The 15,327-nt window shown below is 45.7% G+C and overlaps 2 pseudogenes; one reads left to right on the top strand and one right to left on the bottom strand.

Annotated features, from left to right (window-relative positions):
• Positions 1 to 452: 452 nt before the first annotated feature.
• On the bottom strand, positions 453 to 1,718 carry LOC143657905 (uncharacterized; annotated as a pseudogene).
• Positions 1,719 to 10,770: 9,052 nt separating this feature from the next.
• LOC143657904 (coiled-coil-helix-coiled-coil-helix domain-containing protein 2 pseudogene) lies at positions 10,771 to 11,238 on the top strand (annotated as a pseudogene).
• The last annotated feature ends 4,089 nt before the right edge of the window (positions 11,239 to 15,327 follow it).

Below are 15,327 nucleotides of genomic sequence, written 5' to 3'. Positions count from 1 at the left end.
ACTTCATATCAGGATTTGTGGTATACTGCGTTAGCAATACTTACAGGGAAATTTATAGCACTAAATGCCTATATCAGAAAATAAGAAAGGTCAAGTCAATGTTCTCAATTTCCACTCTAGAATCTAGATAAATAAGAGCAAATGAAAGCCAAAGTAAGCTGAAGGAAGGTGATAAAGATCAGAGCAGCAACCAATGAAATAGAGACCAGAAAAACAATACAGAAAACCAATGGCTCCAAAGGGTGTGTATTTCAGAAGATCAATACAATTGATACATCTCTAGCAAAACTGTAAAGGGGAAAAAAATCTATGAATTACCCATATCAAGAATGAGAGAGGTACTATTACTGTAAATTCTACAGATGTTAAAAGGTATAAATAAAGTTGTTCACTAATATTCCCTTATCCTTTTATATAGAGCTATTCAGGTTATCCATTTCTTCTTCTTTTTTTTTTTTCCTGAGTTGTGTAGACCTTTACTAGCAACTAAAATGGAAGGTATCTGTTGCACAACATGGGTAGTAATCATCTATAACTGGAGATGTATTATAATCTAATACAGACCATTTATAAATGCAATTTATTAGAAAGCTCCCACCCTTCGTGTACAATTTGCAACACTATTCTGCAAGCACAATATATATGCACAAGTCTGCAAGGAGTGCAAATTTAGGATATGGCAAACGCTTTGTACAGGTTACTTTCAGAAAACTGTCTGCTACAAGTATGCCTTTATATTGTCATCTTTTTAAATTAAAATAGTTTGATGCCTGTCTTCCTTCCACTGCCCTGAACAATAAAGCATTTTCTAATGAGTTGAAATTAAGGAAGGACTACACCTCCTAGAAAAAATGAAAAGAAAGTTCTATTAGTTTGAGGTTTCAGAATCCCCCAAACCAGGAACAGTATTTTTGTAACTGCCAGGCTGGGACCCAGACAGAGTCTAAGAATATGCAGGCAGCAGCCCCGAGGACTCAGAGCTGCCGTGGAGTGGAGTGCTCCAGCTGCATAACATACCAAGCTGTCTGGATAGTTTCTACACTGGTTTGGCCATGCATAATTCAAAAAGGAACAACTCATATTCATTCCAATCTGCTGGCGCTCTGTGATAGCATTTAATAACACGCCAATGGAATGTCTTCCACGTGTATTATGGTATTTCTTCAAGTAATTGCTAAAAGATACAGTGTCTAATTGTTCCATAATATTCACACCCATTTTATCTAGGTGTTGATTGGATCTATAAATCTCCCCTTGGGATTCAACACAGTAACTGTAACGGAACCTTTGATCCTAATGGCAAAAATCAGAAGAAGCCACAGAGATTACCAGGATCCACTATTGAAGAGTTTCTCCTTATGCCTGTTCTTTTGACTCGCTCAGAGCTCCAACGGGTGCAGGGATAATGGTAAACTCATCCTTATGGCTTTCCATGGCTTTAGCTATGTAAGGCAAATACATTTCAATAACTGTGCCCGCCTTCATCTGCCTGCGGAGACATGCGTTCAGGTACTCCTGTCTTCCATAGTTCTCCGTAAGCCTTTTGGTCAATACGAAGGTTATACAAGGGGGTCCTATATCCATCCACCCTGGAAAGTGCACATGGAGAGAGGGCACATGATGGGAATGCCTAAGGATGAACATTCTGCGCGTAGTAGGTGGGTCCACCTGTTTGTAAATCTGGGCAGCACAGGACCCACAGCACGCATATGCTGCATGGGGTGCAATAGTGGCTCCAGCAGGTCTTTGTGTAGACTGTACTTGCGAAAGTCAACTTTCTAGCTGTGCATTCGGCTGAGGTCCTGAGGCTGTGCAGCGCTCCCGGCGTGACTGGCCTCCTGGCGGACCGCGCGGGTGGACACCTCCAAGCCTGTGCCGCCTACGGCACCCGCGGATAAGCGAGGAGGCGACGGCTGCAGGAGGGGCTCCGCGAGCGGACGCAGCACCGCGGGCCCTGTCCAGGAGGAGGCTGCAGCGAGGAGGAATCAGGCCCAGGAGGAGGAGGAGGAAGTGTGGTGGCGGCCAAGGAGGAGGAGGAGACGGCAGCCGGAGCGATGGCAGCAGTAATCACCGCACCTTCTTGGCCGCCCGAAGCTGGGGCACCCGGCGGCTTCACCGAAGCACGGAGAGGGCTGGCCGGGTACCCCGGAATGGCTGCGGCGCCCCAGCCGGGGGACGGTTCTGCCCAGCCCAACCCTGCAGCCCGCTCCCCTCCCCGACGGCCGCCCCCCACCAACCGCCGGTGACCCCCCCCACCCCCGCCCCCGAGACTCCGCGCCCGCCCCCTTCCCCCACCCCCCGGGGGGCGGCTGCCCTCCGACTATTTCTTCTTGAGTGAGTTTTCGTAGTTTGTATCTTAGATGAACTGGATAAATCCCTTGAAAGATACAAGCCAAGAAAACTCACTCAAGAAATAGATAACACACTTACGTCAATTAAAGAAATTGAATTTGTAAGCTAAAAAACTTCCCACAAAGAAAACTCCAGGTCTAAATGGTTTCACTGGGTAATTCTATAAATGCATTTAAAATTTTACAAAAAAGTGACTTAAAAGATATATATTCTTATATTTATATCGACAAAACAACAAACAAACACAAATATTCTTAACATACGAATATCCCATACATGGTGTACAATCAGTGGCTCACAGTATCGTCGCATAGTTGTATATTCATCACCATGGTCATTTTTCACATCACTCCAGAAAAAAGAAACAAAAAGAAACTCATACATCCCCTACCCCTTACACTTCCCTCTCTTTGACCACTAGTATTTACTTCCATCTATCCAATATATTTTAACCTTCTTCCCCCTATTATTTGTTTTTTTTTAATCCATGTTTTTTACTCATCTGTCCATACCCTAGATAAAGGAAACATCAGACACAAACTTTTCACAAACAGGCAGTCATATTGTAAAACGTATGTCTTCATACAATCATCTTCAAGAAACATGGCTACTAGAGCACTGCTCTATAGTTTCAGGTACTTCCCTTTAGCCACTCGAATACACCATAATCTGAAAAGGGATATCTGTATAATACGTAAGAATAACCTCCAGGATAACCTCTCGAGTCTGTTTGAAATCTCTCAGCCACAGACCCTTTATTTTTTCTCATTTCTCTCTTTCCCTCTCGGTTAAGAAGGTTTTCTCAATTCCTTGATGCCAGGTCCCAGCTTTTTCTGGGATTTCTGTCCCACGTTGCCAGGAAGGTCCACACCCCTGGGAGTCATGTCCCACATAGGAGGGCATGGATTCTCTTGCCGTGTTGGCTGAGAGAGAGATGCCATATCTGAGCAACAAAAGAGGTTATCTGGGGGTGACTTTAGGCCTAATTAAAAGATTTTTTGATGTTAAAAACCAGATGTTATAGAACAGAGGGCAAAGTCTGCATGAATTTTAAAGATAAAATAGGAAGTCCCAGAGACATGATGAGCCTGGGGCAGGCAGTTTTGAACTCTGCCCAGACATCTGTGTATTCCATTTCTTTTCTCTTGTTACAGGGGACACTAGGACCCAAGAGCTTTCCCGGCATCTCACAGTTTTAGTGAGATAGCTAGGGCTAGACTGGCTGGGGCCTCCACCTGCCCTCAGTCCCAGCCCATCTGGGTGTCTACCACCTGCCTGAGGGCTGGCCTGAGTATAATTTGAAACACAAGGTATGTGCTCCTCTAGAAGGTTGAGACATGACAATATCCTGTCTTATGGGTGAGGAAGTGAGGCCCTTTTGATGGGTGAGAGAGCTGCCGGAAGCCACACAGGAGTAGACTCCGGTTCCTCTGTGAGTAACCCGGTTCTCTTCCTCTAGCATTTGAGGGTCTGTCTTCCATTCCAGCCAGCCTCGCTCCACCTCTTTGCATGTGCCCTCTACTTGGCCAGATACCTAGTTTTGCCCAAATAGGCTGGCCCTCCTCCTGGGATGTGCCCCCACTCCCCCCAGCTCACTCAGTCAAAACCCAGTCTTCTCCTGAAGGCTTGGTTCAGATGCGGCCTCCTCCAGGAAGTCTTTTCTGACGGCCCCTCTGTCCCCCAGCTGAGCTCTGTCTTCCTCCTCCTTGGTTCCCACCTCCTTCCTATTGCCAAACTGACTTTTGCTTTCCTAGCCCTGAGTGTTCAGGCACCAACCCAGATGGGGAGCAGAAAGAGAAGCGAGAGAGAACTTTGAGGAACTGAGAAGCTGGACTGGAAATGGGGATTGGGAGAGAGGGGGAGACGGGGCAAGATGGAGCTGGAGAGGGGCAAGACCAGCAATCCAGGGCCTCACCAGAGGCTGGGCTCAATCTGTGGGAGCCATGGGGGTCGTGGGGGTGTTTAATCAGAGGAGCGATTACGTCAGGTTCTAGATGTTTCCCTTGGGCTGCTGTGTGGAAAATGAGCTGGGGTGGGAGGTGTGAGGGTAGTCAGGAGATTGTGACACCATCAAGGGAGAGATGCTGGAGGCCTGGGCCAGGATGAGGACAGAAGGAGGTATATTTGAGATCACTTAGAAAGCAGAATCAACAGGACCTAGATATATGGGACAGAACCTGTCCAGCCTCACAGTGAGTGAATTGCCCCAAAGCCGCCTCTACATCCAGCATACTTGTTGCAGTTTTAGTGCTGTGTGAGCACCCTACAGCTCAGGACTGGGGCTCCTGAGCATGCATAGAGGGACAGGCAAGCTGCTGAGGTTCTGTGTCCCTGAGATGAGCTAAAATGAAGTTCCTGGTGGTGTTCACACTTCTATCACCTTCCGTCAGTGCCCTGGTGATCTTTGGCACAGGCACATGCAGAGGTTCTGGCTTGTTTCTGAGTAATCTCTAAGGGATAAAGTTCTGAATTGGCTAGTGTTTTGATCAGCCTCTTGGGATTGCAGAAACAGAGATGGAAACCTCCAGAATTTGGGTGTGGTATATGGATGGGAAGTTTTTGTTAAAATTCTATTCTGCTGTTTCTCATTAAAAAAAATATGTTAATACTGGGCAGGATAAGAAAAACAGAGTCCAGAGACTTCACAGGCAAGTCTTTCAACCTGCTGGGTCTCACCCTCAGGGAAAACCGACGCAGGTGATTCTTTCTTCCTGATAGGAGGCCAGTTTGGTCTGGGAAAATCTGGCTGGGGTCTATAATATCTAAGCAGACCCTCCTAAGTGTGTGGGGGGGAAAGGTACCACACAAGCAGGGCAAGAAACAAGAACTGAAAAATTATTCACTGTTAAACAAAACTTAAGCTAAAGGTCCAGATAAAGCTGAATGGAATGTCAAAGAACAGATAGACAACAAATTCATCCAGCAAGAAAATCCTAGATAAAAGAAGTGAAAGCAATCTACAGAATAAACTAATTAAGGTAATTAAATGCCTAGACACCAGCAAAAAATAACAGATCACACTAGGAAAATTGAAGATATGGCCCAGTCAAAGGAACAAACCAACAATTCAAATGACATACAGGAGCTGAAACAATTAATTTAGAATGTACAAACAGACATGGAAAACCTCATCAAAAACCAAATCAATGAACTGAGGGAGGATATAAAGAAAGCAAGGAATGAACAAAAAGAAGAAACTGAAAGTCTGAAAAAACAAATCACAGAACTTATGGGAATGAAAGACACAGTAGAAGAGATGAAAAAAACAATGGAAACCTACAATGGTAGATTTCAAGAGACAGAACATAGGATTTCTGAACTGAAGGACGGAACATCTGAAATCCGACAAGAAACAAAAACTATAGGGAAAAAAATGGAAAAATATGAGCAGGGACTCAGGGAATTGAAAGACAATATGAAGCACATGAATATACGTGTTGTGGGTGTCCCAGAAGGAGAGGAGAAGGGAAAAGGAGGAGAAAAACTAATGGAGGAAATTTTCACTGAAAATTTCCCAACTCTTATGAAAGACTTAAAATTACAGATCCAAGAAGTGCAGTGTACCCCAAAGAGAATAGATCCAAATAGACATACTCCAAGACATTTAATAATCAGAATGTCAGAGGCCAAAGAGAAAGAGAGGATCTTGAAAGCAGCAAGAGAAAAGCAATCCATCACATACAAGGGAAGCCCAATAAGACTATGCGCAGATCTCTCAGCAGAAACCATGGAGGCGAGAAGACAATGGGATAATATATTTAAATTATTGAAAGAGAGAAACTGCCAGCCAAGAATTCTATATCCAGCAAAACTGTCCTTCAAAAATGAGGGAGAAATTAAAACATTTTCAGACAAAAAATCACTGAGAGAATTTGTGACCAAGAGACCAGCTCTGCAAGAAATACTAAAGGGAACACTAGAGACAGCTGCGAAGACAGAAGAGAGAGGTGTGGAGAAGAGTGTAGAAAGGAAGACTATGAGTAAAGGTAAAAAGAAGGAAAATTAGATATGACATATAAAATCCAGAAGCCAAAATAGTAGAAGAAAGTACTACCCATGCAGTAATAACACTGAATGTTAATGGATTAAACTCTCCAATCAAAAGACATAGTCTGGCAGAATGGATTGTAAAACAGGACCCATCTATATGCTGTCTCTACTCAAAGGACACGAGGCCAAGGACACAAATAGACATTTACACACCAATGTTTATAGCAGCATTATTAACAATTACCAAGAGATGGAAACAGCCAAAATGTCCATCAACAGACAGTTGGCTAAACAAACTGTGACATTTACATAAAATGGAGTATTATGCAGCTGTAAGACAGAATAAAGTTATGAAGTATGTAACAACATGAATGGACCTTAAGGACATTATGCTGAGTGTGATTAGCCAGAAACAAAAGGACAGATACTGTATGGTCTCACTGATATGAATTGACATCAGTGAATAAACTTGGAATATTTCCTTGGTAACAGAGACCATCAGGAGATAGAAATAGGGTAAGATATTGGGTAATTGGAGCTGAAGGGATACAGATTGTGCAACAGGACTGAATATAAAAACTCAGAAATGGACAGCACAATACTACCTAACTGTATTACAATCATGTTAAAACACTGAATGAAGCTGAATGTGAGAATGATAGAGGGAGGAGGGCTGGGGGCATAAATGAAATCACAAAGAAAGATAGATGATAAAGATTGAGATGGTGTAATCTAGGAATGCCTAGAGTGTATAACGATAGTGACTAAATGTACAAATTTAAAAAATGTTTTTGCATGAGGAAGAACAAAAGAATGTCATTACTGCAGTGTGCTGAAAATAGATGGCACTTAATATTTTAAAATTTAAACTTAAGTGTGAGACTAAAGCAAAAAATGTTTATTTGGTACAAATCTAAAAAAAAAAGAAAATATGTTAAAAGTATATTTATTGGAGTGCACGGGTGGTTCAGTGGTAGAATTCTTGCCTTTCATGTGGGAGACCTGGGTTCGATTCCCGGACCATGCACCATCACCCCCCAAAAAAGTATATTTATTGAATGTTCAACTTGGTATACTAATAAACTTCACCTGTGCTACTTTGATGAAGGTTGAGGCACAAACAGAAATTTGAGGGTTGGGGGGAACATTTGCTGATGGTAGAAACTCTGGGCTGCTCTTTAGAAGGTGAGAACCAGAGGAAGGATTGGGGCTTCTGGATACCCTTTACTCTGGACCCAAGAATGGGTTAGGAAGTGGTTAGAGGCTTTTTGATGAGTTTCTGCCTTGCTTTTCTTCTTTAGCCTTGATTCTTTTTTTCAAATGTAATTTTATTGAGAAACATTATATATTCACATACCGTATAATAATCCAAAGTGGTTCACAGTGTTTTCATATAGCTTACGCATACATCATTACAATCAATTTTTGAACATTTTCATTACTCCAAAAGAATAAAAATAAGAATAAAAGAAAAATTAAAAAAAAATATTTAAGCCTTCTAGCCTCCTATATTCTGGAGCAGCCAGAAGGAAAAAAATCTAAGAGGATCGTATGGTAGCTCATGATAAACTCTGGGATCTGTCCTGTAACTACGTGTTGAAGAGAGCTTTGAAAACTATTGCTTTTTTATTTCTTTCCTTTGTGTATATGTTATACTATACAATAAAAAAGTTAAAAAAAAAAGAAGAAATGCAAAAGTAAAAGTAAAGAGGAATACCCCAAATATCCCATCCCTCCTATTATTATTATTATCTTTTGTCTTTTTTTTCCTTTTTACTCATCTCTCCATACGCTGGATAAAGGGAGCGTCAGTCACAAAGTTCTCACAATCACATGGTCATATCTTAAAAGCTCTACAGTTATATAATCATCTTCAAGAATCAAGCCTATTGGATTACAGTTAACAGTTTCAGGTATTTTCCTCTAGCTACTCTAATACAGCAAAAACAGAAAGGGGATATTTATATATTGCATAAGAATAACCTACAGAATGACCTCTCGACTCTATTTGAAATCTCTCAGCCACTGAAACTTTATTTTGTCTCATTTCTCTTTTCCCCTTTTGGTTAAGAAGGCTTCCTCAATTCCACAGTGGCGGGGCTAGGCTCATCCCCGGGTGGGGGTGGGGGGTGTCAAGTCACAAGTTACCGGGAAGATTTGTACCCCTGGGAGTCATGTCCAACGTAGGGGAGAGGTCTGCCTCCTTTTAAAAACCACTCTTTTTACCCCCTTTAAATTCCAGATATTTTCCTTTTTCTTTTTTTTTTTTTTTCAAACTGGAGCCTGCCTTTATTAAAGATACTTTTCATAAACCATCATGGTATTTCAGACAGGACATGGGCAGACAATCATTAACAGTATACAACAACTTTCAAATTCCCTTCTTCAATGGACTACCAAAATCAGACAGCCACTATAAAGTCCAATGAAGTCTTCATCTGATTTTCCAAACAGGGAAAGTTTAGAGTAAGGCTGACATTCCACATTTGACGTGTTGTTTGACAACTTTTCATGAGCCGACCCTGGGACTTTCAGGAAATGAACTGAAAATGGCAGAATTATCAGTTTGAGGATCCACAGCCTAAACGAGGACTCGCTGTTCTTTTGCAGGATGCTGTCTCGGAGGCATCAGTGGAAACCCCAGATTGTCTGACATTCTGGTAATTTTCTAGGTCAGGCCCCAACAGATTTCAGAGAATCAAGTATATGCTGAAGACTGAGAAGGAGAAGAGGACTTAAAGACATAAAAATGAATTTTAATTTTATCCACACCACAGGGCATTTGTGCCAAGGTGGCTAATGTGTATCGTCGTCAGGGAGTCGACTATCTTGGGGGTAAAGATGAAGTCTCTCCAAACTAGATGGGGAAAAAAAACTAGAGGGGAATTGTGTTTTCTCCTGTATTAATCTGGCTTTGGAGACATTTTGTTAGTGACATTTGCCCCTTCCCCAAAAAACAACAATGAAATGCTTTAATGATTAAAGTAAAACCTTCAAAATCCCAATTCCCCCAGGTGAGAAGGGTCCCAGAGACTGGGAAATGAGACGAGCTGCTGGAGGTGGTTGTTTTCTTTGTGGCGGGACCCACATCACCCCCCCGCCCCACAACCTGGGGAGGGAATTTTTGGTGGGAGCAGGAAGTACAGCTGTGGCCCAGCTCTACACTGGAAGGCATCTTTGTGGGTCACAGTGTGACAGCTTCCTCACTGGGAGGAAAAGGAGGGCTGGGTCCTCCCAAGAGCAGTAGGTTACCTGATGCTGGTCTCCCCATCCTCTTCCCAGAAAGGACAATGTTTTAGCTTGTTAAAGCTGCTGGAATGCAATATACCAGATAGGGAACAGCTTTAAAAAAGGAAATTTATTAAGTTGCAAGTTTAAAGCTATAAAAATGTCCAAACTAAGTTACCCATAAAAAGATACCTAGATTGAAGAAAGGCCAATGGGTCTGAATGCCTCTGTCAGCTGGGAAGGCATGTGGCTGGCATCTGCCTGGGTCTTTGGCTTCTAATTTCAAACAGCTCCCCCAGGGGCATTCTCTTTCTTCATCTCCAGATGTCTCTGCCTGTGTCAGCTCTGTCTTCTTCCAAAATGGTTTCCTCTCAAAGGACTCCAGTAAGCCACCCCACCTTGAATGGATGGAGACACGTCTCCATGGATAACACCTAATTCAAAGGTCCCACCCACACTATTGAGTGAGAATTAAAGAATGTGGCTTTTCTGGGGTACACAATAGTTTCAAACAGGCACAGACGAGAGCCTCTATCAGCAGGACAGAAGCACTGGTGAAACCTAAGTAAGGTCTTTGGTCACTGCAGGCATTGTGCAAATGTCGGTTGCCTGGTTTTGATAATGCACTATCGTTACATAGAAGCCACCATTGGGGAAATGTGGGTGATAAGTACCTGGGCCCTTTCTGTACTATTTTTGCAACTCCTTGTGAGTCTATAATTATTGCAAGGTAAAAAGTTTTTTTTTTTTTACCTATAGAAATAATAGACCTATAAAATAAGGGACTGGTATGTAGAATATATAAAGAACCCTTACAATTCAATAATTTAAAAATAGGCAAAGGAACTGAAGACATTTCTGTAATGTAAATATACAAATGGGCAATAAACATATGAAAAGATCATCAACCTCATACCCATCATGGAAATACAAATCAAAACCACAACCATACTGATGTAAGTTTCTTCCATCTAAAAAAAGAAAAAAAAACCACAGTGAGATCACTTCACACCAACTAAGACAACTAGAATGAAAACACCAGATGAAGGGAGGCAAGGATGTGGAGAAATTGGAATCCTCATACACGGCTGGTAGGATTGTAAAATCGTCAGCAACTTTGAAAACAGTTTGGCAGTTTTTTAAAAAGTTAAACACTCCTCAGGCTTTCGTCTTTCTAGAAGCTACTGCCGCCTGGTTGTGATGCCGTGTGGAAGCTGAAGCCGTACCTCATGCGTGGCCCCTCTGACAGGCTGGGTGCCTCAGATGAATGCTGCGCCCAGGCCAGCGCCAGCAGCTCAGTCACCAGCAGCAGCCCCACCGTTTGCCGTTGGCTCACCTGCTGCTGCACCCGGGCAGCCAGGTCTGATGGCCCAGAGGGCAGCCACTGCAGCTGGCGTGGCTGTGGGCTCTGCTGTTGGGCACAGTCGGGGCCATGCCGTCACCGGGGGCCTTGGTGCTGGGAGCAATGCTGAGCCCTCAAGTCCTGACATCACTTACCAGGAACCTCAGGGACCCCAGCCAGCATACCAGCAGCAGCAGCAGTTTGGCCCTTGCCTCTATGAGATGAAACAGTTTTTGGAGTGTGCCCAGAGCCAGGGTGACCTTAAGCTGTGTGAGGGTTTCAGTGAGGTGCTGAAGCAGTGCAGAATTGCAAATGGATTAGCATAATCAAGAAGTTGAAAATGAAGAAATGGAAAATCTGATCTAATGACCAAGTTTATTTAGCATAGAACTATAATTGATAGTGAAAGTATAAAGTGTAAAATCACCAGTTAAACCTCTCTATCATTAATAGCTTCTTTGCTTTAGAATCACAAAAGGAGAAGCTGTTCTTATAGAAGAGTCCACGGAGATGGTGTAGGGTTTGGGGCTGGACAAATGTTCGTGTGGCCTCCTTAAACCAGCTGCAGTAATGTGATTGTCTGTGACTAATTAGAATAAAGTGATTCCCCCCCCCCAAAAAAAAACATAAACATACGCTTACAATAAATCCTAGCAATTGCACTTTTAGGTATATACCTAAAGGAAATAGAAACGTATGTCCGCCCAAAAAATTTTACATGAATGTTCTTAGCAGCATTATTGTTAATAGCCAAAAAATAGAAAAACCCAAATATCCATCAACTAATGAATGGGTAAACACAATGCGATGTAGCCATACAATGGATTATTATTCAACAATAAAAAGGAATGAAGTACTGATACATGTCACAACATGGATCAACCTTGAAAATATTATGCTAAGTCAAAGAAGCCAGGCACAAAAGACCACATACTGTATGATTCCATTTATATGAAATGTCCAGAATAGCAAATCTATAAAGATAGAAAGTGGATTCATGGTTGCCAGGGGCTGAGAGAAGGGGGAAAGCGGGGGGGGGGGGGGCAACTGCAAACAGATATTGATTTCTTTATAGGGTGGTAAAAATGTTCTGGAATTGATTGTAGTGATGGTTGTACAATTCTGTAGATATACTAAAATACACTTTGAGATAGTGAATTGTCTGCATATGTGCATTATCCCTCAATGAAACTGCTTAAAACAAACCCCAGGACTGTCGGACATTAATGAGTACAAGGGCTAAGTGTGCTGGGCAGCTCCCCCGAGGGTCAGGAGCTCCTGTCACCAGCCTGGGCTGTTGCTGGTCGAGCCTCGTGCTCCCTGGGGGCCTGCGCGGAATGCCACTCGCCTGCCCCTGCCCCCGTACCAGTCACTATGACCTGCAACTGCCTTCTGAGCCCTTAAATGCCTGGCCTTGTGGTAAAAGTATTACTAGGTCTCTTTCTCATCCTCATGGCAGCCTTGCTGTCATTACTCCCACCAGACAGGTGAGGAAAACAGGCTCGGGGGTGGACTCTCCTGATGGCACAGAGGGGACAGTGGTGGGGTGGGGTCAGAACCCAGGTCCGTTTCTCCAGGCCGAGTTGGGCTGTGGGACTGGTGGGTGCCCACCTCCCTGCCTGCCCCTTCATCTGGCTCGGCTGGCTGCAGCCTTCCCCGAGGGATGGGAGCTCTGGGAAGACATTGGCATACCCCCCTCCTCATGACCCTGTCACACCGCATGGCTGTGTGATGAACTGTGGCCTCCGGCCTCCCTTCTCTGCCCACCGGGCCCAGAGGTTTGTCCTGAAGTTGTTGTGAGCCAAATGGCCGTCCTCACTTTGACCTCCCACTCAGCTGCCGTAGACAAGAGGCCTGGCCAACCACCCCCTGACCCCCCAGTTTCCCTGTTGAGAGCTCAGGCAGGCCGAGGAGGACGTGGCACCTCAGTCAGTCTGCCCCAGATGTCTCAGCTTCTATCCTCCCTGCTCAGGGGCTGAGGGAAACTGATCGGCTCCTTGGTCTCCCATGAGGGCCTGGTAGCTGGAGAATATCTTACCCTGGCTGAGCTTGGCAGGCTCCTCTGTGCATTTAGTTCCCAGAGGACACGAACCAGACCTTCATAGTTCTCACAGGGCTAACATAACAGAACAGCATCACGGACACCCTGTGGCCCAGTGAATCAGTGACTGCCTCCTCAAAAGGCAAAAGTCTGACATTCCTGAGGATCAACTAAGAAAAGAGTTATGAAGACGCTGCACGTAGAGCTTGCACATCAATATCTCAATCTAATCACTGGTGCTGGAGCAACAAGGCATGCTTGAGATAACACAGGCTTGAGAAATTTGCCTGTGCGTGCCTTACAAAGCTCCAGCGCCATCGCTGACCTGACAAGAATGAATCATAATGGTTTTTTACTCCTACCCTCTTTCCTTTATCTACAAAATCCCTGACTCACATCCCCACTTTGAACTGGTTTGGGGAAAATTCCTCCAGTCCCTTGCAAAGTGCACATGCAATCAATCAGCCCCGCACTGGGAGCAGTTCTCCTTTGCAGCTGGGGTTAGGCAGGCCCGCCTACGGAAACAGCTGTGCTGGCGGTACCAGGCCCAGGTGACTGGTTTCCAGCACATTCCGCACAAAGTCTTCAGCGTCATGCCGTGACCCCTGGGATCCCCAAATGTCTGTTTCATGTTGGGGTCCCAGGACTGGATCTCAGTCTTGCCACCATCCCCATATCTACCCAAACCCCAAATGGCCAGCCTACCCAGGCCTTTTGTCTTCTCCATAAGCTGTGTTGGCCTGCAAGAGACCAGGCAGGCTGGGGGTGAGGGCAGCTGCCTCCCTATGCCCCCGGCTTGAATTAGCCAGGGCTGTCCAGATCCTTGGAGCCATGGCTGTGCAGTATAGATGGCCCAGCTGGCTCCACCCCAGCCTGCCTGCAGACCTGGGCCTGTGCCCACAGCTTGGGTGCCCTTATCTCCCACGTGCTTCTAGGAATTTCTGTGCAGAAGCCTGGAGGCTCCGCGAACCGGGGCAATTTAGCCACATCGGGATCTGTAATGTAGCTGCTCCCTCCGCTCTGCATTCCCATAACCTTGCACAACCCCTTCTTCACGGGGCCAGAGGCAGCAAGGCACAGAGTTTGGGATCTCTGCAGTCACAAAGACCTGATTTCCAATCCTTACTCGCTGTAGATGGGGCAAGCAATGCCTCCTCAGAGCCTCAGTGTTGCCTCATCTGTAAAATGGGAACACGTAAAGCTCTGTCTTTCGGGAGATGCCCAGTAACATCACCTCTGCCTTCCCACCCCTGCCCCTCACCGTCGGGGGCTGGTTGCTGCCCAGTTCTCAGCCAACAGCCCCTCCTGGAGCCCCCATCTCAGCTCCACTTGGCATCGCAGTACCGAGGATGATTGCCAACTAGCACCCACCCCAGCTCCCCCTCCTAGGGGCTGCTCACCGCAGACCTTTTCACTGTTCACTGTTGTTTCATTTTGGATTATACCACGGCAGATAGGGAATCAGAATGTGTCAGGGCCCAGCGCTCCAGGCTGAGAGCTGGCCCCCCTCCCCACTGCCCTGCTCCTGCCCCCGGCAGGCAGAGAGGCCCCTGCAGTGCCTGGTGTCCACAGCCACCCGTGCCTACCCTGATGCGGCGACCCACCCTCAGGCTTCTCTGGCCGGAGGTGCTTTGGGCGCTCATGAGTTGGAACTGAACCTGGGGAGGGGTAGGGAGGGACCCAGGGCAGCCACGGCCTGGGGACCATGGTCCTCACCAGCGAATCTCCGAGTCCCAGCTGACAGGGACAGAGTGGCATCCTGGAGCAGGCCTCTGGGGAAAACACAGGTAATTCCTTCTCTCCCGCTAAACCTGCCTCAGGTAAATTCTACCTTTTTCCTCTCCCCACCCCCCACCCCCACCCCCTTCAGGAGCCCTGGGGTCCTCCCACATCTCCAGCTTCACCTTTGGCTCCCAGGTCTCCATCAAATGAGTGATTCCCAAACCTGGCTGCACATTAGACTCATGTGGGGAGCTTTTTACAAACTCACCCCTGTCCTGGCACCAGCCCCATGCCCGCCGCCTGCATTTAGAGCCCTCCACACTCACCCCTCTGCTCACTAACTCAGGGTGACCACAGTGGAAGCCTCGGAGGTGGAGAACAGGCCACAGGCTGCTCCCTAGGCCCTCTGGCAGCTGAGACCTGCCTGTGTCATCCACCCCTGGCCCTCCGGCTCCCTCTGGAATTGGTGTTGGCTCAAATGCAGGCACAGAGCCGCTTATATAGGCAAACCTGGTCACGTGGCTAAGTGGGCAGCGGTTTGCTGAACTTGGGTTTAACTGGTTCACTCTGTCCGGATTGTTGGGTGGATGAAAGGACATATCTGCAAATGTCTTGTCCTCCCCAAGAGCTCTGAGGGTTTCCTAGGAAGGCC

Source organism: Tamandua tetradactyla, chromosome 15 (assembly GCF_023851605.1).
Source record: "Tamandua tetradactyla isolate mTamTet1 chromosome 15, mTamTet1.pri, whole genome shotgun sequence".
Lineage (NCBI taxonomy): Eukaryota > Metazoa > Chordata > Mammalia > Pilosa > Myrmecophagidae > Tamandua > Tamandua tetradactyla.
The sequence above is the reverse complement of the archived record's forward strand: the minus strand, read 5'-3'. Positions and strand labels throughout refer to the sequence as shown.